This window comes from Balearica regulorum, chromosome 3 (assembly GCF_011004875.1).
Source record: "Balearica regulorum gibbericeps isolate bBalReg1 chromosome 3, bBalReg1.pri, whole genome shotgun sequence".
Taxonomy (NCBI): domain Eukaryota; kingdom Metazoa; phylum Chordata; class Aves; order Gruiformes; family Gruidae; genus Balearica; species Balearica regulorum.
Window position 1 is genome coordinate 102,720,400 of NC_046186.1, and position 22,267 is coordinate 102,742,666.

At 40.3% G+C, this 22,267-nt stretch overlaps 1 protein-coding gene across 1 annotated transcript in view; it reads right to left on the reverse strand.

Annotated features, from left to right (window-relative positions):
- LOC142601213 (spermatogenesis-associated protein 7 homolog) overlaps positions 1–6,975 on the reverse strand; it is a 40,305-nt gene extending 33,330 nt beyond the window's left edge. Inside the window, exon 1 of the mRNA XM_075750003.1 lies at positions 6,835–6,975. The gene's annotated coding sequence lies outside the window, so the exon portion shown is untranslated. The remainder of the gene's footprint in view (positions 1–6,834) is intronic.
- Between the last annotated feature and the right edge of the window lie 15,292 nt (positions 6,976–22,267).

Below are 22,267 nucleotides of genomic sequence, written 5' to 3' on the forward strand. Positions count from 1 at the left end.
GAACCTGAAAGCTACAGGTCACATTTGGCCTTCCAGTTGAGCAGCAGGAAACCTGAGACCTTTGAGAACTCAGCTTATTCCCAGGCTCTGAGTCTTGCAGCCCTGGGAGACCTTCCTCTGGGCTTCTCGGGACTCACTCTGGTATGAATAACTAAAAAATGTGGAAGCCCTGGCATTTGGGAACCTATGAGACAAAGCCTCCAGATTCAATGAATTAAAAAATGAATTTTTTAAAAAAAAAAAAAAAATAAAGGCACAAGCAGAGGGATTCCAATACACATTCTAATATGGCATCATTTATTTTCCTTAATTTTGGACCTTCCTGTGGAACAGGAGTTCTACTACTTGACTGCCTCTACTAAAGCCTACCATACTTGTATTGCACGAACACTCTGATGTTTGTACTTTGTGGTATTTAATTATGTGATAAAACTTAAACTGCATGATTAACTATTAAGAGCCAGAGGCAAATTAAGCAACTGTTGCAGTTATATAAGGGATACCCTAGAGAGCCCTTGTAAAGATATGCATGAACCCATACCCAGGCCATCCTCCCACTGATCAGCAGGATCCAATTTTAGCAGTGTGGTTGTCAGCTGCAAGGCCCCTCAGCGGAGCACAGACACTCCGTTTCAAATGCCTTTGCTGTCACTGGGTGGTATCCACTTGTAGCTAGAGAGAAAATGTGGAGAAGCAAGAAGAGACAGATGAAAGGAAGAAAGATCAGGGCAGTCCTTCATCAATTCCCTTTGAAGTAAAAGGGAGATGTTATAGTCTGGGTATCTGTACAGGCAGAAAAATAAGAACAGAAGACAAGCAATAAGAAAACCATGAAAGCATGTGGAAAAATTATGACTCTGCTCTTTATTCTCTATCTCTTTTCATTAACAGACTAGAACATGGTTCAACTAGCAATACATTTTAGAAAGGTGTCTTTCTTTTTATAAGAGCTCAGACATTTTCTGAGAAGACTCACTTCTGCATGTCATTTCTAGGTAGCTGCATACAGATCAATTATTTCTTCTCATCCAGGACACGTTCATAATTTTCTAGTAACACTTTCAATATTCTTAAATAAAGAGAAAGAGCACCATAATTGTGTCAGCCCTTTTATCCCAATTAAATAGCTGAGGGTTGCTCAAGTACTGATTAGCCTATACTCTTCCCCTGCAGGATAATGAATTGCTCTTACTGGGCTTTTCATGGGCCAGAGCTCATCTGCAAATTGTTATCCTTTACACAGTATCCAAATGAGAGAACTTCTTAACAGCAGGGAGTCTATTCATTAATATATAAACTCTAGTTGATGAAGAACAAATGACTTGATTGCCTGAGAAGGTAACTGAGCTACCTCTCAAGTAGGCAGCCATGCTGTGGTAGTCCATGGATTTCAGTGGGCAACACAGTCAAGTGTTTCAATAAAGGCAGAAACCATTTTCTGAGTTTCTAAAATAAGCACATTGTAAGTGAAGCACTTTAGCTTGCATTTATCAACAAGAAATATGGCCCCATCCTGGGCAGGTAAAAGCAAGATATAAATAAATTTATGCTGTCTCTGCTGATGGATACGAACCTGCTGATGGCACATTACTTCAGTTCTTTTAGAGTCCTTTGAAAATTCAAGCCCTGAAATCACTTCTACCCCCATGCCCCTTCCAAAATCCTATTTCTCTTCTTCTCAGCAGGGAGAAGGCTGACTTTAGCAGGATGGGTGCAATACAGTCTCTCCCTTCTCCCAGTGCCCAAGAGTCACCTTGGACACCATCTATGGCTTGGAAGTATCCCTTTCTCTACTGACTAGGAGGTTTGTGGCAGCATCTGGCCAAGGATGTGCTGCCTGCTCCACCAGCATGCTCCGCTCTCCCCCAGAGCAAGCAAATGCTTTCTCTCTATTCACTGTGAAGAGGGTTGGGTGCTGTGGCAGTGGAAATTTCCTTGAGCTTCAAATTGCTATGAAGGGTTCTGCTGCCTTGGCTCTGTAGCAACAGCAGACTGGAAATGACTTTAGGAATATATTTATAATTGGTGCATAACTTAGAGCATCAAAGACCACGATGTGTACCTTTTTCCCTTCCAATCTGCCTTGTCTAGTTAAACCAGAGGTTTAAAGTTTCTCAGGGCAATAGTTGTCCTTCACTCTATGCAGATATGTGCCTCACAAAATGAGCCTTAATCTGTCATATTTAAATACTCACGCAGCACAATCAGAAAGTCAGGAGAAATAATCTAAGTACAAATAAGCACTGAAACATGAGATGAGTACTGTTAGAAAACTCTGAGGTTTATGTGTCCACCACACTGGTTAGCCAAAGATTGAAGGCCACTTTTCCCCAAAGAGCTGAGAAAGGAACAAAGGGAGGAGGGAGAGTATTAGGGGAAAGTGTTGTATTCTTGCCCTGTTTTTGTACTTTCCCAGGCATCTACTTATGGCCAGTACTGGACACATATTTGACTAGATGAACTTCTAGTCAGATGCAAGGCAGCACTGATAAAGTGTTTTGCCACTTTACAGCCTTCTTTCTTTACTTATAAATGATATCATATATATTATATATTGTATTACATATTATTGGAAGTTATAAATTAGGAAAAAATTATTCAGACTGGGTTTCTTCTGTCAGTATAGCTTGACTGATAACTCCTCTCCGATGTTTTGAGCAAGATAAAGCCACAGGCTGCATCGGGGCCACTGACCTACACCCAGAAGAAAGCCAATCTCTACCAGTCTTGCATGTTTTATTGACTGTCTGGGCTTCTCTTGTCTCTAAAGGCTGAAATGGGAACTAATGCCTAGTGAAAAAAAGAAAAAAAGGACTGAGCAAATGCACTCTTAACTAACAGGCCTTCATACAACATATTCTGTTAATTTTATCCTAGTGCCTAAATGCCAAGGAATGGCAGGATATGTGTGAATGATATTAATTTAAAAATAACAATATGTACCTTAAAAAAGAAATGAAATCAAAAGTATGAAAAAGAGCACAGAAAAAAATATTTAACCAGAGCAGCTGGTAATTGCTGTCTCCTCTCCCTTGAGTTTTAGATATTTTCTCTTCTACTCAACTGGGTTTCCTTTGCTCATGCGCATGCTTTGACTTTTTCTACATGACATGACATTGATGTGTTATTGCCTGACAAAGCAAGAAATTTTGAAGCCAACTTCTGTTCCATACAGTGAGGAATTACTGAATTTTCCCCCTTTTCGTCATGTATAATGCATTGTCAGATATAACGAGTGTTCAGAACAGTTGCTGAAACTACAGTATTACATGAATGAATTACATGAATAAGTCTATCAATTATTTTGTTAGGACTTTGACAAGAATATGATTTAATTCCACTAAATTGTCATACTAATTATTATTATTCTATTATTTCTATTTTCCATTTTTCAACCCACAGGACTGTAAATCATCACTGATGTGCCATGTGGTAGGTCAAAGGTGACCATCTTGAACATAAGATCTTTACAAGGAACTACAGTTCACATTTGAAACCTGCTGGCTCACAGCAGTTAGCTACAAGATTCAACAGTTCACAAAGGTAATACAGCCTCTTCCTGCAGCAGCTGCAGCAGATAGAAATAACAGACTGATGGTTGAAGAGCAGGAAAAAAAAATCGGGAACTTTTCCTTTTCTTTATGTCACTTCAGGGGCATGCTGTGCACTTGGCGGGGCTGCCAGGAAGCTTACTACGGCACCTTCAGCCCTGGTGAGGAATAATCAGTGCCAGGTGTCACAAAGCCAAACCAAGATCGGCCACAACTGTGGCCACAGCAGTGACGAGGGAGGGTGAAGCACCGGATGCTAGCAAACTGGAAATTTCTTCAGAGTAGGCAAAAAACCTGCCAGTGGCCAAAAGTCAATAAAACAGCTCTGCTCTGTCTAGTCATAAAGCCTCCAGCATAAGGACAGCAGGAACAGCAATGTATCTGTTCCTAAGCGCAAAAAACCCACCCATAGGAGGATATGTGAAGCCCAATTCAGGGGCTAACTACAGAGCCACCATAAATCACTAAGGATATGAATACAGTTCAAGAAGCTGAGATTTCTGTAACTTTTTAGTTACATATGTCAATGAAATGATTGCTCTTTTGTATCAGAACTGCAGCCCATCTAGTTCAGCATTCTGCCACCGGGATCCTGCCTTTCAAGTACCTGAAAAAACCCTTCAGCAAGTATATATATATATACACACACCCCCCCCCATCTGTTCTTATCCTCACACTACATCTTCTAACACCCAGAAGTTACCTCCTGAATAAAGATTTATTTTTCTTCCCAATCTATTAGAATTCATTACAGTGTAGTTGATACGTCATTTAGTTTGTGTCATCTCTAAACACAATTAAAAGGATGAGAAACAAGCTCTTGGTATTTATCAATACTTAGCAATAACTTCAGCAGCTGCCTTGAAAGCATTTCAATTCCTCTAAAGCGCTAAGTAATATTAACTCAACGTTTGCAAATTTTCTAAGTACTACTCCTGTTAACTCTATACTGTGACACTTCGACTAATGAGGCCAAATGAACAACTTCCAAGTTTAAAATTAAATAATTAAAGACAACCACTGATACCTAAATCTGCTGAGATAAAATTAAACGCACAATTTACAGGCAAATTCTCTAAAGTTACACTGTCACAAAGTTAATGTGGTATTGAAGGACAGGGAAAAATATGCAATCAGATATTAGTGATAAACTCAGACAAGGTTGAGACCAACAAGTTTTTGGGAGAATTCTAAGTTGTAAAGTTAGCACGACATGTTTGTATGTTTTTGGCTTGGCTTATCAGATATTGCAGGATGAACATAATGACAGTATAATGCTTCTTTCCTGAGTGACAGGCATAAAAGCTTTCAGTAAGAATTAACTTCACATGCAGAATGGGGCCAACCAGTTGTAAATAACTAAAAGAGTTACGAATTTCTTATTATCTTAATGGATCAGGCTGCCAGCACCAGCCAGATCTTTAAGTCTTTGTTTACCTACCTGCACCTCTATATTCCTTGGTGTTTCTTAGACAAGATCTGAGGTGTCCACATTTTTGGGCAACCAACAGCTCTTCTTACATGAATGAGCATGTTTCTATAATCTCAGTTTTGTAACCATTTGTTTAGATGGGAACTTTTAAATTTTGTTGCAATTTTTTTATATTTATCATATTATGTTAATCAAGAAATCATCAGGACACCTTTTTTGCATATTTTCATTTCTTTGTAATTCATTAAGAAATATGGGGAAAAAAACCCCCATAAAATCTGTTTTCCATTTTTCTCCTTTACAAAATTGGCCCAGTAAAATATTTAAGAAATCTATAATGACTGTAATAGGCAAGTACATTTTGCTTTTGATTTTCAATCACCAATGTAAATTTGCTTGCAGCTCCGGCCCCTGCTGAAGTTCATAATGATGGTGACAATGACTTCAACAAGGTCACAATTTGATCCTCTAAAAGCTCATGGGTGTTTTCAAAGAGAAGATATGAAGAAATATGGGCAGGTACATGTGTGTTTGTGAGAGCAACAGAGAGGCCACACCTCTGTCTTGTATTCAAAAACTACGTACTCAACTAGTTTCTTCAAATACCACCATCAGGGCTTGGCTGAAAAAGACTTTGTTGGCAGTTAAAGACATCATAAAATGAACCCTCCAAAATGCATAGCAAAACTGGACTATTGCAATTAAACTTTCCATTTTCTGAAAAAAGCCATTTTCTGCTAGCTGTTCAACAACAACAAAAAAGTACCTAATTACAATGAATCTCTGTGAAGCGGGACTATCTTCAGATGCATGAACATTTGCAATGGGCTGCTGGCTATGCTACTGCAGCAAAACACTGGCTGTCTTCATCATGGAGACCTGGCTCTTCTTCTCAGTAAAAAAACTACCTATAGTGAAGTGGGACAGTTTTCTGATTTTTATTTATTTGCTTTTTCTTATCTTCTCAAATGACACAAGGCACAGGGTAGATGAGAATGTAAGCAGGGCATTCAGTAGGACAAACCAACATCGTTTAAAACTACAGCACCGTTAAACTACCAGGCTTTACAGCCACATGATTATTTTTTTTCCATTGTGCAAGCAAGAGGATTCCTGTTACAAGACGAAATTAGTTAACAGAGCGAGATCATACAACATAGTAGGGGAGCCCTGCTGTTACTTGCTGAAAGAATGTCAGAACTGAAAGGAGGAGGTATTAAATGTAATTCCCTGCTGCTCGCTCTCTTAAGGCACAGGCAGCTCTCTACTGGAGGCCTGCTAGCTGCAATCAAAGTTTACCCTAAGAGACCTTCTCCACCATAAAGCCATAAGCAGCAGCAACAGCAAACTATAAAGCTCTTATTAAATTTAAGCACAATCCCGAAAGCCTTAAGCAAAGGAGAATTCTGAGCGAAAGGTAATTCTGAGCGAGGCTCTACAGGATTTCACAGAATCACGGAGAGGTTGAGAGGGAAGGGACCTCTGGAGGTCAGCTGGTCCAACCCCCCTGCTCCAGCAGGGCCACCCAGATCTGGTTGCCTAGGGCCATGTCCAGATGGCTTTTGAATGTCTCCGAGGATGCAGACGCCACTGGACAACCTGTGCCAGTGCTCTGTCACCCTCACAGCGAAAAGCGATTCCCGATGTTCAGAGAGACCCTCCTGTGTTTCAGCGTGTGCCCATGGCCGCTGGTCCTGCCACTGGGCACCACTGAGAAGAGCCTGGGTCCTGGCACCCTGAGCTGCCCGCTGCCTTCCCCACAGCCTCGGGGAGGCCTCCCGGCCCCTCACGGCCCCCGGCGAGGGCGGCGCTCCCTCCTGCGCACACCGGGAGCCGCGGGTGCCGGGTTACCTGGCAGGCGAAGGGAGGCGAGGAGGCAGAGAGCCCTCGAAGTCCCTCGGCCCGAGACCCGCACAGCAGCAGCCGCCGGCCCGCGGGGATCCGCCTGGCAACCGCGGCTGCCCGGGGAGGAGCCCCGCGGTCGGGCCGGGCCGGGCCGCCGCTCCCCTTGCCCTGCCCTGCCCTGCCCTGCCCGCCACCAACGGCCGCGCTCCCTGGGCTCACTGCCCACCACCCTGCCTTCCCCTCCTGAAGGTCCCCCCTCCAAAGCAGCAGCGTTGACAGGGCATTTTGGAAACGCTTTAAGCGACTCCTATTTATAGCTCTCCCGTCTTATTTTTAGAGCCTGGGTCTCAGCAGCAAAGGCTGGTGAAGCATGTGCGGTGTGCGGCCGGGGAGCCAGTGCATCGTCCCAAGTGCTTTCAGAAACACAGGTAGCAAAGGGTGAGCGATAAAATGCTCATCAGATTAAATATTTAGAGCTTCAGAGTGGGGTCAGGGCTGCGAACAATGGCTGTATGCCTGAGGCATGCCACAGCGAAGCACCTCCACCCAGGGTCTGAGGTGGAAGAAAGACTGAAGCGACCAGAGGGCAATATTGACTGTCAGGGTGGCCTACTAGGAGCCTGCCCTTGAGCGCTTCCTAACTGTGTGTCTCTTGGAAGGAGTTATAAAAAATAAGACCTTGCGCCCCACACATTTTATGTTAAGAATGAGATTGGATGGGTAAGGAGCTGGCAGAAAAACACATTTCTGTGCCATCAGTAACATACTATTGATTGGGATATGAACGATTGAAGCAAATGTTTCAGTCATAAAAAGTGCTTATTTATCAATATCCAGTCTTTAGCATTATCTTAGAAACAGGCATTACTGTAGGAGTTCATTGGCTTTTTTGAGAATGTGCATTCACCCTGAAGGGCATGTATGTCCTCCCTTTCCTTGGCACGTTAAATTCACATTAAATTTATAGGGAGCCGCATGTGTGTAATGAACCAGCATATAGCCCAGGGCACACACATTCCATCACTGGTGTCCATTATCTGTATCAAGTGACCAGAGGATAAATTTTCTGCAGTTCTTTAAAGATGTGTTTATCCAGACCTCTGTGTCTCTTGCCTTTCAGATTATGAAGCTCCAAAAGAAGCTGTTAAGAAGTTGTGTCACAGAGTGAAACTGGAACCAAAGAAACCAAAGGGGAAGAATTACAGGCCACAGTATTAAGCAAAAAAGTTCAAATACCATAGGCAAAGCAACTGCATTGGCTTATGTAATTTTGAAACAAGTCCTTTGCAGGACTATTAGAAGGGATTAAATCTAGCCTTTTCAGAGGTCAGATAGTGTCTTAGCACTTCACCTGAAGGAATATTTTAATTAACTGCTAGTTATTATGTACTCCTGTTCATTGGGGTCTAGCCACTGCAGAGGAACATGTTTACTTTAGCTAGTTTCACCTGCTGGACACTCTGAGTAGAACACCCCAGTCATTGGTGCTCCTTGTGTATAGTTAAAGAGATTTAAACATCAATACCATGCTCCAGAAAATAGTCTAAGTTGCAGAACACAACTTGTAGCAGTGTCTTGCTATAAGGTTCAAGTAGAGAGTGACACTGCTGTAAGACAGTCATCCTAGTGACATCCCATCTCTAAAGTCTGTATTGGAGCCTAAGTGCCCTATAGAGCAAGAATGTATCTAAAATAAAGCAACAGTTACACAGGAGAGAGATTAAACTTACAGATCTAGAAAAATATGTTCAATGTTTCCAGACACTTCAAAATAAAATATGCCCAGGTGGCAAGTGGAAGACAGACTTTCTTTCCCTGAAAGTCTTCAGATTAAATTGGGCAACTAAACATTTTCATTGTCTAGCTTCGTGTCTTCTAGCAGACCACTACAGGTGACAAATGTTCTGAAGGGCAAGCTATGCTTTAAATTTCACCTAGGCAATTAATTTGCATACAAATAACTGACTAGACCTTTAATTATCCCATAGTTCTGTTGATGATAGACAAGAGCTATAGCTTATGCTCCCTCAGTTATGTTGGTGTAGCAAGAATAACAAGTAACTTTAAAAAAAGTATTTTTATTACTGAAGTCAGCACACGCATCTCCGAATTCACACAGGGAACAGATGTAATAAGAAAGAAGATACCATTTATACACAGTCGCTGTTTGGGGTTGAACTGTGCTTCAGAGAAAGTTGTGTAGATCATAAGCCTGCAATCAAGAAAAGTTGCTCTTAATGTGCTGATTCTTTTAGAACCAAGACAAGGCTTTTAGATCCTTTAAACACTCACTTTTCTCCTATCAGTCATTGTTTTGATTGAAGAGAAGGAAAAACAAAACAAACACCTTATGCAGAAGATATAGAGCTATTTTGATGAGCTTCCTTTACAAATGCTCCTCTTGGGACGCAGCCTCTCACATAGAGTGGATCTCTTGTCTGAACCATCCTTCTCCGTGAACAGGTAAGTTCTGATGCTTTTATTGCCTTTTAATTTAATGGGCAGCTTGTATTTAATTAACATATCTTAAGCTGGCACTCCTGAAAAGGAAAAAAACAACAACAAAAAAATTTGTTGAAAGAAAACTGTTAGATTCAGAATGTTGAAGGATAAGCAAGAGATAAAGGAGGTCAAACAGAAAATTGCTGGTTATCCTCATAAAGACATAAAAAGCTGTCTGCTGTTCTTTCTTTCTTTGCTTTCCTTAGACTTAGCAGCTTCTTTTCATGCTGGCCATGCTAGACTTTTCCTTACAGCCCTACTCTAGTTTAACTCAGTAGCAAGATTTTTTTTGAAGACCCTATTCTGCAGGAATAAGGCAATGTTAGTCTCAGTGCATATGTAGCTTCTCATTTTATATGTTTCTGAGCAATATTAGTCTTATACCTGAAGAGAGAGATAAAACTCTTTCAAAGTGATTTGATCAAAGTTATAAGCAGTGTTTGGGTTTGCAAACGTCGTTCAAGATTAAGCAACTTTTTAATTTCAATTCACAACTGGGAACAAACTTGATTATTGTGACATTTCAGTGATGTGGCTATTTTCACTTTTTCTGATACAACTTGGTCAGGAGACAACATATGAAGAAGCAACAATAAATATCAGTATGGTCTTTATTCAAGTGAGTAACAGCACTGAGTTTGGGGGGGACTGCTACTGCTATAGGGACCACCGTGATGGGAAGTTACTTTGTTCTTAAAGATTTAGTTAGTAAAATACAAGGAAGATGTATAAAAATTCAGTGTTGTTGGACTTTTCAAGAGGCACAGCAACTAAACAAACAGTTGAATGATCTAGCAGCAGCAGGAGACCTGCTAATGCAAATACTTAGTGGAGTGACTCATAAAAACAAGCTGAAAGAAAAACATAACCAGCTTGCCCTTTCTTCCTCTCTCTTTCTCCTTCCCTCCCTCCCTCCCTCCCCTCTCTTCCCCTCTACTTCCCTCTCCCGTCCATCCTCTATCTTAAAAACACAAGCAGATCAACACCTACTTGCACATGGTACATACAAAACAATTGGTAAGGGAGGCAAAAGTGAGATGCCATTCCATTTTAAAACCTAAACCAATCTATGACAGTCTTCCTCTTGCCGAATCACTGAAAGGAAAGAGGTCTAAAGAGCTTCTCTAGCTGCCCTACTACAGTCTTTAGTCACCATCTTGGCATACAGGGCTAGTCCAACCATGGCAGACAACACTGGAGTGAAAACAAACATCAAGATTAAGATTTTAAATGCAGTTGTGCTGCAAAAACTCCTTAGAGGCTTTAAAGCCCAATTTTCAGAAGTATAAATATCAGCAATAACTGAATACTCCCAGCCTTTGGCAATGTATCTGTGGGATTTTCATACAAATTCATGTTATCCTTTGGTCCTTTGCTTTCTTTCCCTCTGTGTGTCTTTCAGTAGACATTCTTATAAGCCGAGTGTACCTTAACGTGTTTGGAGTTTTCTCTGCAGTTTTCTATGGCTTTGCTATTCCAATTTTTCTTTCCAGGAAGCAGCAGTCACATGAGTTTAACCAACATACCTCTTATATTGTGAAGTGGTTGCATTAGCAAAGGATCCCATTTGAATCAATGTGATATTCAAACTATCAGGTGAAGGCTACTGTAGTACAGGAATTGAAAAGTATTATTGTCTGCCCTTGCCACGCACAACTATCACTAGGGAGGAGACCATTCTCTTAAGGGGCTCTTTAAAGCACAAGTTTTACTTTGTTAGGGAACATACTAACTGCCAATGCTTATACTAGCCTGCGAACGTTAGTGGAGATGGTGCATCTTGTAAGTTTAAGCACACCATAAAGACTGCAGAATTAAGCTGCTGCTGAAATTATTTCCGTCATCTTTTTTATACGTAATGTACAAAATCTGCATTCTTACTCATAACCAAGCTAAACTGATGGGTACTTATAAATGTACTTACATCTGCTCATTTATCTCCAGAGTAGATCTTAATGGCACAGTTATAAGTTACTCTTATTGTTTCTGAAATTTTAAAATCTATCCTTTGTGTTTCTCATCTAATATATAAATAGCCTGATTTGATTCTTGGAAACCTTTAATTTCTGGCTGCAATGAAATGGTAGAGGAACATATTTCTAAAATACAAGTTTCCAACCACTGGAAGGAAGTCTATCTTACTAATATCTTTATCATTAATTTGCAGTAATGATCCAGAAACTCAAGCCAGCAGGAAGGATAAAAATATAGAGGCAAGCCGTAAATAGCTTGTTGACAGAGAAGCTTTAGAAATAAATTTAATGTCAATCTCAGCTACAGTGACCACTTGCCACTCTCTTTTTATATGGCATTGTATTCTGTGCTAGTTACTGTTTTATCATGCCATCTGTAGAGCGGACACCGTCCCTTGATCCTTCATAGGAAACTACATGATGGGATGCAACCCTGTGAGAGAAGGCAGGATTTGGTGCAAGAAGCGTGTTCTCTAAGCTCGGTTTGGGGGTATGCCGTCACTACCTTTACTCATGCTGTGGACTTTGTAAGCAGGGCTGGTGGATTCTACAAGTCCTGAAGTCATGAAGCTAATTAGGCATTACAGTTATAAAGTACCTCAGTCTGGATGAACCCATCCACCAGCCATATGGAGCACTGCAGTAATTGAGTCTCTACAGTGGCACTCAAGATACAAATATGCAGTCTGATAAAGGAGATTAGCTTTAGGCCCTGTGTCAAGTTGGTCTTGGAGTGGAGGATTTAACATCTTCACCTGAGAACCTGCTGAGTATCGCTTTTCTGTGTTCATTGCAGAAAATATACCTGCACAGCTAAAGGAAGGATTAACATAGATTAAGTCTGTTTTAGAAAAAGGCAAGATCAAATATGGGTTTGCAGATTGATCTTCACCTTTCCAAAATGAAACCTATGACCCAGGGATTCAAAGCCCTTCACATTCAAAGGAAAAGTGACCAGCATAGATATTGATGGACACATGTGGGATTTAACTCATGATATTAACAGCAATTCAAATTATTACTGTCATTCTTAGTAATGCAGTTATTTCATTAACTAGTTTAAAAATAATTAGCAGAATCTGTTTCATAATATTTTCAACAAATCTCAACCTGGATGCAGATGGATGATCGCTGTTGAAGTAAAGTGCAGGGATATCCATTGAAGTATTTTATTTGTGTTACAAGGGCATATTCCATGGCATTGCCATGTCATGTGTTACCTTGGCTGTAATGTTATGTTGCCTAAATCACTATGAAAGCTCTGTTCACTGCATTGTGCAAGAGACCTGGTGACTGCTTCCCAGCAGCGATGAGAATGAGTTATGAGCCTCTCTGCCTCTTCCTAAAATAACAGGGAATGAATTTCATGTGGGCAAACACTTGACTCATTCTTCCTGGAACTGATAGCTTACCACACAGGACTTGGAGGCGGCTCAGTGAACCAGTCCATGGTTCACAGGAAGAAGAAGCCTCCAGAGGAGCTCAGACACTCAAAGAATAACATTCTTGGCCAAAAATAACCCTGAGCACTAAAAACAAATTGGAAAAAAAAAAAAGTTGGTTTACTTGTAAGTCTGTTGCAGCAACATGTACCTCCAGACATATCTGAGAGATGAATGGTACAGCCATCTTTGTCTCTTCACTTTTCTCTTTCCAAGTAAAGCTTTTTCCTAACCAAACCAGTGCTACATATGATATACATGGCTTAGGATCATGAATCACACGAGCTATGTCAGCTGCTGTTGGTGAAGATCCTGGTGCAAGATGCGAAGGTAAGAAAGGCTGCCCTAGGCCATTTGCAATGATACAACGACATCTGCAGAGGGACTGAGAAAAGCAGGAGAGCTTAGGAAATGCCAGAACTGTAACAATGGTGGTGTGAGAGGGGCACAGTCCCTCATGTGATGCTGTACAGGGAGGATGGGTAGGTGTCATTCTTGGCATGTCCCAAATGAACGTGCAAAGGATGCAATGCAGCGTGTTATGTTGTGGGTTTCAGCACCGGTTTGTATGCATGAGTCAGCAATGTAGACTTGTGGCCAAGGCGGACAATGGTATCCTGGGGTGCGTTCAGAAGAGTGTGGCCAGCAGGTCAAGGGAGGTTATCCTCCCCCTCTACTCTGCCCTGGGGAGGCCACACTTGGAGTTCTGTGTCCAGTTCTGGGCTCCTCAGTTCAAGAAAGACAAGGAACTACTGGAGAGAGTACAGTGGAGGGCTACAAAGATGATTAGGGGACTGGAGCATCTCTCTTATGAGGAAAGGCTGAGAGTGCTGGGTCTGTTTAGCCTGGAGAAGAGAAGACTGAGAGGGGATCTCAGCAATGCTTATAAATATCTAAAGGGTGGGTGTCAAGAGGATGAGGCCAGACTCTTTTCAGTGGTGCCCAGCAACAGAACAAGGGGCAATGGGCACAAACTGGAACACAAGCCATTCCATCTGAATATGAGGAAAAACTTCTTCACTGTGAGGGTGACCAAGCTCTGGAACAGGCTGCCCAGAGAGGTTGTGGAATCTTGTTCTCTGGAGATATTCAAAACCCGCCTGGACGTGATCCTGTGCAACATGCTCTGGGTGATCCTGCTTTAGCAGGGGGGTTGGACTAGATGACGTCCAGGAGTCCCTTCCAAACCCTACCACTCTGATTCTGTGCTTCTGTGATTCTGTGTGTGAACATGGGTGTGGGGGTGAGATGCATTCAGGATAGTAGAAGCAATGCATCTCTCCTGCCTGCTCACACACACTGGTGAACCGGAGATCACCTTTTCTCCCATATTCTCCACAGAGGCTATATGTTTTTCCCTCAGTGGTATAGCTGACTGTGGGAAATGGCATGGCCAAGCGTACACCATATTTTTGAATCTATGTGTTTTATCTTGACTGACAGACCTTCTGCAGACTCTTTGGCACAAAGTAGAAAATGGCTCACTGACAGCAGAAGGAATATGTCCTTCTTGGAGATGTGAATCCTTGCTTGGATGAAGGAGCTGCTATGTACTGCCAGCTAGCATTCTTACTGATTGTTAAGTTTCCAAATTAAAAAATGATTTAAGTCTACATGAGGCAATATGTGCTATGAGATGCTGCCGTGGCATGAATCTTTATGGACTATTGCATAGATAGGGAACCAAACCCACCCCTACGCACACACCTTTTTCCTTCCTTCATGTTCCCTTCCCTACACCCTGTGCAACCATTCCTTCCTGGCAGTGATAAAACATCCTTTCCTCCCTCACAATTTTAAATAGGGAGATAAAGAGAGTGATCAGCCTGCCAAGAGCAAGGAAAAAGGTCTGGAACTGCTTGATGGTAGTGGGAAGTAAAGGAGAAGAACTGATCACTCCCCAAAGTCATTCCCTTGCTTCTGAACATATGTAATTCGAGTACTGATACCACAGAAAGAATAATCTGTACCATTCCTGGGAAAATTTCAGCAATGCCTGCTTCAAGAAGTACATTTAGCATCCTCGTTTGTATGCTGACAAATCAGCCTTCATTCCAGAGATGGCATGGGTCTCCAAGGAAAGAATAACATTTCTGTTCCAGAGTATTAGTGGCCTGAGGCTGATCTCTGTAAACTGTCTACAACTGAGGCTTCTCCGCACTGGGAAATGACATTCATGTTGGAACAGGAATGCAGGAAATTAATGCGGTAACAAACACAGTGCTAAACACAACTGCATTTTTGGAGTTGGGCTCTCATTTGTGTTAAAACTTGCTTACCTACACAGGAAGCTATAAAGGGATCTTGTATTAGAGTCAGAGGTTTTTAACAAAACATGGAATACCCCATCTCAGAAGACACATTTTAATGCAATTTACTGGTGTAAACAGAGTGGGAAACAAGTAATTTAAAGGAGGCTGTTGTCATTATCTTAATTGGTCGTGGTAGCTTCATGCTGAAGCTAAGTTTCTACCTGATAAGAGAGATAAGAAAAATGGAAAACCTTATGAGCATCTTTATAAAATAAATGAAGATCTTATTTTTATATTAGTCTGTTAAAAGAAATATGCTTAGCATGGCAATGTTTACCTGTAGACATTTTTGTCAAAAAACCTAGGAAACATCTAACACCATTTGCCCATTCTTGCAGAAGGTCAGGATAGGTCACTTAAAAATGGCGGGTCCAGATTGACATGAAAATCCCATTTGCTAAATGTCTTTAAGGAGCACACTGCCTCTGTTCTATCCAGCTGATGGTTTTGTTAGGGCCTGTGCATCACTAGGAATGCTTCCTGTTATAATACGTTATCTTTGAACAAAAATGGGTTGCATTTTCCTTCTCTGAGAACCGAGATATGTAAGTACCTGTAATGGGTTTGAACAAATCATAAGACTGGAAACATCAGACAGTAACTGCTTAATCCTGCAGTTATTTTATTAATTTTTCTTTGTTATTAAGGTAATAAAAGTAATTGAAATGTTAATCTAGGATATTTTCTAAGGCATTCTGCCTACTCTATATTCAATTCATGTTCCAGTGCTGTGGGTTAAAGATGGATTCACTATTAGAAAAATACAAAATTCTTGGGTCTCAGCAGTTTTGACTTAAGGGACTGAGTTGCGTTAATTGTGCTTGTCGTCTGCCCACAGGGTATAAAGAGATGATCAAAAGATTGGCAAGTCTTATATGACTTTGATATTGTTGCATGCTAACAACAACAGATGTGCAAAAGCAGGAATTTCTCCAGAAGTTAGCCCATAGGGTAACTATTTTAACAGGTGGCGTAGCGCAGGTGTAATAAAACTAGGGAGGGGGTGACCTTGGGGAATACTATACTTGGTACTTTCAGATTCAAATCGGAGGTGCTTTTCATTAAGCTTGGATAGAGTTACATGAAATATTTTTAAAATGAAGGGATATACATAGTACAAGGTGGAAGATACTGGTGTTATTTTAATTCTCTTTTCATGCAACATAGAAAGTGAGATAGCATTTTGGATATTGTCCTGAGAAGAGGAGCCAAGAAATTCTGTTTTTTAAATCCTGATACTGACATTTACTCAGAGCCAGAAAGAATGAGGCAGCTCCTGAGGCACAGTTACCCCAGTTTTGCTAGAGGATCACTAAATCGCCCCTAGTTACCCTATTTTCAAAATGTAGAAACAATGCTTATTTTATGAAGGTTAACTAGACAGTGTATGACAAATTGCTTTGAAGACTGAGTATTGAAGAAATCACGTACTTTTAAGTAGGGCTAAGTATTTAATAACTTATCAGATAGCTGGCTCCTGCTGCCTCTGTCTTGCAACAGTTTTGCAATTTGTTTTAATGATGGTAGGATGACCTCCACGGTTTCTACAATTTTCGTCTACATTTTATGTGAAGACTGCAATGCCTGGACTAAATGACTTTTTGTGTTGTCTCCAACCCCAGTTCCATGTAACATTCAAAAAAGTCCTATGATAATTCAGGAGGCAAAAAAGCTCCTTAGGCCCTAACATTCTTTGGCATTTTAGATATTTTATCATGTATCTATTTATCTATTTATTTATTTATCAATTCCAACATTGTGTCAGATGCATGTTTTCTCTATTTTCATCATTCCTCATTCACTGTTTAAAAAAAAAGTCTGTTAGCTGAATACTTCAATGTGTGGATGTGATCAAAGTGAAATCATGACAAATGAACGGCATAGGAACAGCTTAATTGTACAATTGTGCGCAGTTTAGGAGAATAAAACGTGTGCTCTCTCACGGTATTTGGACAGGAGAGAACTATTGTTTTGTAAGAATAATTTTCCAGCTACGGGAAAATAAACTTAAAATTCCTGGCATATCTCTTCATCTGAAAATTCAGGGGCATTTAGAGCTGCATGTGAAATTTGTGGCTTAAACCCATCTCTGGGGAAAGTTGATGGAATAAGTCAGGGTAAAACAGTGACAACTTACCCGTTTAAAAAAAGGTAACAGTATTGTGATAGATCTGTGAGGGTATGCCATGAGAGATGGTTTTTGCTTACCCTGTTCTTGTATTCTTTTCCATGTACATACTTGTGTCCATTCTCAAAGATAGGTACTGAGCTGGCTGGACCTTTAGTCTGGGCAGATGTGGAAGTTTGCGGGACCTGCACCCTTTCCCCTCTGCATATGGGAACAGGCTATGCCATATGCCACTCTTTCACATCCTTGACTTGATAGCTTCACATCAGGAGCGGTGGACAGTGATGGTGACCTCAGGCACTTGTTGCCTCAGCTGATGCTGAGGCCCTGACCTTCTGTCATTGGCAGTCTGGGCGAGTTGTAGCTCTCACTGGCTTTTGTCTAGTCCTCCAGCTCATTCCAGATAGCAGTGTTGCACTCCGTTTTTTCACTCTTGCACAGGAGCTTCTCTCCAACATCAGGTGTTGGGAAAATGAAGGGTGTACATGGGTCAGGTTTCTTCATGTCAGTGCCACATACAATGGGACATCCTACTGATGGACACAGGGCTGTGTAGGACACTTCTGTCTTCCCCAATGCAGATGTACAGATGCATTCCAGTGGGAATTCCTCACTGATGCTGCAGAAACTTCTAGGGCTACAGTAGTAATTAAAGGTCAGGGTTGCTCAGACCCATAGAACAGAATTTTGTCTATACTAAGTAAATTGTATTGAATTTAGAATCTGTTGTTGACTTTAATTGAAATCAACAAACATGAAGGAGAAACAATTAAATATATTGCTTGCTAACTATACACAAGATGTATGTGTTCTATTACATCTCATTCTGTTATTTTTGTCCTTTGGTTAATAAATATAATAAACATGCCCAACTTAAATACATTACTGCAGGATGCTAATATACTGAGGATATTGAATATAATAGTTGTCCTGGAGAAATGGTCCAACAGAACAAATAAAAAAAACCATAAATAAGTTGATATGATTTGATGTGATTATTCTGTCTTAAATTTCTAGAGACAACAATTATCACTCTAATTTCTTTCTCAGAAGTCCTAAAACACAAGATAGAGGAACAAAGTATGATCACCAGAGTCACAGACCAGTAACTGACTTAGACCATCTTTGGTGAATTTTGCTGTAGTTTATTTTAAAGAGTTGATTGGTTAGCATATGCATACTTAATGGGACTCTTTCCTAAGAGAAGTAATAATACTAATGAGTAATATATTTGTGCTTTATACAGGTATATATTAATGAACATAATTTATCTGACCTTGGGCAAGCTTTGGTTATCTGTTATTTGTCAGCAGACTTCTCTTATTTTATGAAAAATCTATTTTATGAGAAATAGAGTATTTAATTCAAAGCAAGCCTGCTGCACTTACTTTTCAGTAAAACAAACAAACAAACAAAAAAACCAAACAAAAAAGCCCCCAAAACCAACCAATTCAGTGAGCTTTCCAGCACACAAAAACGTTGAACTAATCACTCAGCATTATCTTGTGTTCTTTGATAAAGGTTTCAATACTGCAATTTAAATCAGCAGGGTACCTATTCAACATGATTTTCATGGAGATTCCAACTGAGACGTGATCTGTTAAAGCATATACTTTAAATAGGTTCCTATTTTTGTAGTGCAAGTGCTCAAGGGTCGAATGAAAAAATGAAATCAAGGTGCATGTGAAGGTCTATTTTTAGTTTTGCGTTTTGCACGGCCAGGTTGGTTACAAATATGGTATGTGAATTCTAGAGTAAGAGTAGAAAGGCAGACCACAACTACGTATTTCTTGAAATAGCACAGTTCAATAGGTACTGCTTCTTTTATTTCTGCATGAACAACGCTTTGTGGATTTCTTCAGTAAATAAAAAATCAGGATATTGATGATGCTTTGAGCCTTCAGAGTCTTCACACATCCTTGCAAGACCAGTGCAAGAAATTCTCTTACTGTTTCTGCCATTTTTCTGTTATCAATCTTATCATTCATACCAAAGGAGTTTAATTAGCCCCTCTTATGCATATACATACAGCAGATGATAGCTCTGAAATTAGCTGCCTTGAAATACAAAGTTGCTCTTTGTAGGGAACAGCTCTAGTCTTGTTTGTGTTGATGATATACCCATATGAATAGTATTTCCTGAGTTTTCTGGTGGTTTTCCTTAAACTTGATAGGCTTAGTTGGATTTTGGATTTTAGGCTGTCATTGTGTTCCATTTCCAAAATATGACTGAAAGAGGCCTGTGCTATAATCTCCATATGACTGCTGGATTTTTATATTCCAAACACCCATCATCCTAACTGCAATACATCTAAAATATGATCTATAGCTTCCCGCAAATTTACGCAGAAGTTCACAAGTATTACTCATTTTGAGGGATGCTACTCATTTTAATCCTAACACCACTTATGTGCCAAACAACTTTGTGTCTCTTTACCTGTACACTTGTATTGGTAAAAATTATTTGTATCACACATAATTGCAAAGGCATCCTTGTATGAAGCCTCATATCACTTTAAGTTTACTGCACGAAGGCTGTGCATCAAAGCATTTTGTGCATCATTAGCTTGTTCTTTGCCAGACGACGTGGTACCCACACAAATATTACCATCTGGTAACTTCTGTTTAAAGCAGCTGTTGTCAAAGTATTCCAGAATTTTAATCGGTATCTAGATTTCTAAATGCCAACGCCAAAATACTTTTGATCTCATTGGAAACAGAAGAGCTTCTTAGATTGCAGGGCTGCACTACAGCATGCTGATCTCCTCCTTGAACTGTATCAATGCACAAAAGGGCCATGTTCCAGATATAAGTTCCCAGATAATAATTTACTTGTTTTAGCATAACTTTCTGTGGGAACATCTGCAAGGTCATATGGAGGGAAACAAGAAGTGGAGAGTGCAAGAGAATGAGACTTGTCCACTAAATTGTGATGGTTTAGAAGTTGCTTGGGCTCTTGAGTTTTAAGGCAGGATGCAACTGAAAGCATGCTGTTTATTTTGGTGCAATGCTTCTTAATGACCATGCGTTGATAAAAGCAGCTGCTTTTAGGTTTTGGGATAGCTGGGTCAGATCACAAACTGAAAACAACTTGGGCTAACACACTGAAACAACTTGGACTAAAAAGAAATTAACCTGACATACAGCTTTGCAAATAGTAAAATTTAAAAGAACCAGTATACAATGTGTTTTTTTTCACAGGGGGTTATTTATCACTTCAGAAAGACATAGCAGTGGAAAGATATTGATCACAAAACTGGCAGAAACGGGTCTTCCATTGCTGACATATAATAGGTTTGAAAATTTTATCCTCCATTTCCTTGAGTCACCACAGAGTTTAACTTTTAAGCTACAGGAATGATTTAGTAGGAATTTCTGTGTGATATAGTAGCAAGGAATAGTATTGCCTTAGCTACAGACATTGGACTTGTTTATTTCTTTACCAACACAAATGTGATTTTTTCTCCAGGAAACTCAGTATTGGTACCTTGTTTTCCAGTCAGTGGAGTTTTGCCATTGATACAGCATGTAATTAGTCATGACCTGTAAGTTGTAACTATAGGAAAGAACTATGTATTGCTGAAAATTACAATTCCTTCTAGGAATTATCAGAGGAGAGAGAACTGGGGGACTTGTTGCTATAGCAGTGGGTAAAATGTAGCCCACTACAGATGAACAATATTGGCATGGGTTTTCTATGAAACAAAGCAGAATGTAGGTAAGAAATCAGTGGGTACATTTAAATAAAGTTTAACATGAAAGCGTTCGAATATCAATTCTCCATCATCTGATTTTACTCATTCCCATCCCCCTCTAAAATTCTATAAATTTTATTTCCTTAAACCTTAAAAACTTGTTCTTCTATGCTGTTGTTTTTCACATCTCCTTCTTGTATCAGGCAAAGTAAGTTTCTATTCATATTTGCCATGTAGCCTTTAAAAAACACCAGTTACAAAGACTGGGGTACGCTACTAGAAACTGCAGATACTAATGCCGTTCCTAGGGGATGCTCTTTGGAAGTGTTTTGCAATGTGCACACTGGTGTGTACAGATATTACAAAGAGACAGGAGTGTTTTACTGTGATTCTTGCGTTCTGTAGATTCTCACAGCTCTCCTTCCCTGACAAATTCTTATGACTAAGGTTTTTTTACATTTGCGGCAGCTAAAGAAGTTGTATGGGTTTAATGTCTGGTTGTCCCACGGAGTCTAGGAAATTGGTGGAGTACTTGCCTCTGCAAAGACTGTATAGCTGCAGAGGGAGCATATGCCATTGTCGGTGTCTTTTGTTATTGGGACTACACCTTTTCTGCTACTCCTAGTAATCTCCCGGCTTGCTTCTGGCAGAGTGGCTGGATACCCCATCACCGGAAACTGTGCCACTTCTCCACGAGTGATTACGGGACTGGATCTCAGTCCTAGGTTTTCACACAGCTATTGTCACTGATTTGGTTCAGACCAGAATACAAGTCAATAGTGAGCCACATTTATCCTGTGTTAAACAGCTCCACAGAAATAGCACAGGAGATTCATTTGGATGAATATGCTGAAACACAGTATAGATGAGGACATACACTCTCTGCATTCCACTTACTTATGTTTAATGCATATTATTTATCTTGTATGCTTGTCAGTCCAGGCAAGAGAGCGAGTTTCTGTAAAGCACTTTGTTTTCCCTTTTCTCTGACTTCACTGAGGGCAGAGACACGCTCGAGGCACCCACACTCTTTTATGCATATCTACTGCTGTTCATCAATCAGTGAGCCACAGTCAGCTCATCAAGGCACTTTGCAACCTTTGTAATGTGCAGTTGCTGGTGATTTTTCCCCTTCCAGCATATAATTGCTCAGTCCCTACTTTATCATAGATTTAATAAGATATTTTTCTCAACCATTCAAGTGCTCTTGCTGAAGTACAATTATAGCGATTATATTAAGGAAGGTTATGAGCTGAAAAAATGTACAAAGCCTTATTTTGAAATGAGGTAATATTAGCAACACAAATTACACAAAGCTTGGAACTTGACCAAGATAAAACAGATTAAAGACCAATTTTTGGAAGACCAGGATATTTTTTGAAAATCAT